Source organism: Crinia signifera, chromosome 5 (genome assembly GCF_055691185.1).
Source record: "Crinia signifera chromosome 5, ASM5569118v1, whole genome shotgun sequence".
NCBI lineage: Eukaryota > Metazoa > Chordata > Amphibia > Anura > Myobatrachidae > Crinia > Crinia signifera.
Window position 1 is genome coordinate 76,734,436 of NC_139221.1, and position 3,690 is coordinate 76,738,125.

Below are 3,690 nucleotides of genomic sequence, written 5' to 3' on the forward strand. Positions count from 1 at the left end.
GGGCTGCTGCCGTATGTATATATACTTGGAAAAGTGCCAGATCAAGATATTGACTTTAAAATCAAATATAAACTTCTGTGGCACTAATTGAACTGAATACAAAACGTAGCAGTTTTTGGACCGGGAGCACTTTAAATTTTAAAGTGGAATATACAAAATAAATTCTAACCATTTTATTCATATATACTTTTAATGCTCGCCAAGCTAGTGTATTTTTTGTTATTGTTTGTCTTTTAGGTTGCTACCTAGAATTTATATATATATATATATATATATATATATATATATATATATATTTATTTTTTTTACAATAATAAATGTGATATACCATTGGGTATCTTTAAAACTATATGTGTGAGTGCATTTATCCATGGTGCCTTTAATAAATTACTAATAGCGCAGCAACTCAATTCTTTTTGGTTCTATAATGCTGGTATTCACAAACAACAGCAAGAAAGATCTAGTGGCTAGCTTCTCGGTTAATGTAGGTGATAGACAGAGTAGCACATACCTCTATAAATATATAAGTGGCAGTGACTCTTTAATAGTAATTGGTTGTGATACCATAGGGTTGTAGTACCTCTGGTATATAGTACAGTCCTTAGTAAACAGAGCAGACTTTCATTTGTAGCACACACTTTCAGTGATATTTCCTCTCACCGTGGAGGACAGATTTAGAAGACTTGAGGAAATGCCACCCATGTGACCTAGGTCAGACCTTGTGGCAATGGTGGAATTTTGGCTTCAGCAAAGCGCTACCCTTACAACACTCATATATTATGCTTATGGAAAAGCTAAATTACATTTAGCATTTTAAATGTACAGATAGAGCCATCCTCATCTAGCCCTTTAATAGTTTTGAGTAATAGGATTACTCTGCTAATCCCCTACTGTATTTTTCTATGTATTTTATTGCAGCTGAGGACAATAGGCCATCTCTCACCATGGCTCACCATGGCTATCCAGAGAAGGTTGGCTGAACATATTATTTGATGAACAGATATGAAATTCTAAGCATTGTCCTGTTAGATTTTGAGCATGAAAATGATGTGCTTCTGTTCATCAACTCAAAAATGTCTACTCTGACACCCTTACTTGAATATAGGTTAATTCATAAAGAAAATAATTGAAATGTAATTGATGGCGCCCTAGATAAAACTCCTACCCACGTGGATGTGCCGCCATCCTCCTTTTTAATTTTTTAATGCAGAAAGTAGTCAGTCTATTGGGTGAATTCAATGCTGGGAGCAAGCTGTGACAGCTCGCAGGGCTGCCTGCTCGCTGACACAGCTCGCACGGTGAGCATTCAACTGACCCCCCTGCATACGTTGTTTCCCCCTGACTCCGTTTTTGGAGCGAGGAGGAAAACGGCATATGCGGCCTCTGAAACAGCAAGGCTCATGGCTAGGTGCAGCGGGCTCCCTGCATTAGCCGCAAGGATTTCCCTGCAGAATTGAATAGGGTGAGCGGCCGGCACGGGGGTTAAACAGAGAGGATTGCTTGTTTTCAGAGATTTCCCCCGTTTAATCACCTCACCGGCCACATTGAATACACCCGTATATGTTGTTCATGGCAATATTATTTTATTTATTAAAATCTTATAATTTATCAATTCAACGACCATAAGAAATCTCTTACATCAAGTCAATTAGCTGTGAATGTGGTCACATAATAAGTTATTCGTTTCACTGCTGTTTTTAAGCCTTTTTTTATTTTAAAGGGGGAAATTAAAATTGAAACTGAGCTCTCAATTCTTTGTATGCACTGCAGAACTGTGTATCCACAGTACAGGCAGAGTCGGATTAAGGGCGGTATTCAATGTCAGGGTCACGGCCGTCGAGCTTGCTCGACGGCCGTGACCCAGTCCCGTTCTCGGTCAGCTCGACCGAGAACACGCAGGCGGGATTCAATGTCCCGCCTGCCGGGGAGCGAAAAGGGGGCGTGGCGGCGAGTTGCGGCCGGGAAGAGGCGAGCTGCAGCCGGCAGCTCCTCACTTCCCAGCTGTTCTCGGCAGAACGAGCCCGTCAGCTTGTGATGTCGGGCTCGTTCTGCCGAGATACCCTGCTCAATGCTGTCAGGGAAGACAGCATTGAATAGGGCCCGGCGGGCATCTCCCCGGTAGGAGGTGCTCGCCAGAGATTGAATATCCCCCTTAGCCTTCAGGGGGCCTGGGTCACTTTAGACAGGGGAGCCCCTCCCACTTGCCATTACTGGCCACAAACTTCCACACTTGTGCAGTCAGTGTGCCTTTTCTCCGGATGCTCAGCACCATTAATCATTGTCACATTGGCAGATAGGTGAAGCTGCAGCACTACCCCACACCCACGCACAAAACTTTTAGCTAAAAAAAATATATATTTAAAAAAAAATACATGCCAACCACATGGGTCCCCTAGATAGGGGTCCCAGGGGTACTGACCCCCTGTGCCCCTCCCCACTCTTAATCCGGAACTGAGTACAGGCTCCAGAGCACATACGATGTTGTGGCTGCTGAGCTGTAGGTAATTACCATGGCGATAAAATAATAACTAGTGATACAAAATGTAATCATTTTAATAATATTTTATTAGTAGATCATGATGATATGAACTTATCTATATCCGTATTGTCACTTTATTAATAAATTGGGCCTTGTTTGGTGGATTGATCATGTACAAATTATATTCTGATTTAAAAATTAAAGTGTCATAAAACTTTTATAAAATGCATTCCATTAAATGAGCAATATTTTTTGTATCCCAGAAATGTCAGTAACTTCAGAAATGCATTTGTAACATGATGAATTCATAGCCACTTATTTCAGAAATTTCATTCATATTCTATATTTGTAACTACCAAGACAGCTTATCCTTTTCTTGACTTTCAATAACAAATCATTGCAATTTAAAACATGAACCTGTTAGACTTAAGTAACAGATGGCTGTTAAAGGAAATAACTAAAATGCAAATGATGTCATTAGAAAGTATTTCCTATACAGTATACTGTATATATATCGGGCCAAAGGATCGGCACTCACCACAATGGTTGTTAGGACCTCAACGAACTTGTTTCGGGGTCACCACTCCATTATCAAGAGGTATGTCTGCTTGTACCTCTTGATAACGGGGTGGCGACCCCAAAGCGAGTTTGTTGAGGCAATAAAGCATGCCCATTACTTCACCTCTTCACCTTGCTGCAGTGATATATTGTTCCTGACCTGTGGAGGAGACCGTGACGCATATATATATATATATATATATATATATATATAAGTTGGTTTAACAGGATGGCACTCAACGTAGATATTACAGGGCTCCGGTGCCAGGAACTTAATAGACAATAGAGAGCACTTACCCCCTTTCTTTTGCAAGTGAGGATGGAACCAGCACACGGATTTTAAGGTGAAGAAAAATGGGTTTATTGTACAAGCATAATTTGCACAAACAGACAGCTGTAACCTAACAGCTGTTTCAACTACTTCTTAGTAGTTTTCATCAGAGGTGAAGCATCATTACAGTGAGCCGTTTAAATAGCATATAATTGCGCCAAAAAGCATGAAAGAGAGGCCAGTCAGACCTCCTGTGACGTCCACTAGCATCACATACAGTGAGTGACAACGGGAGTATGGGCTGGGGGCGCGGCTCAATGGTGTGTCATCAGGGTTCTCCCGGCGCGTCAGAGCTGGGCTGGCTCCGGGAGTTCCCTGTGTA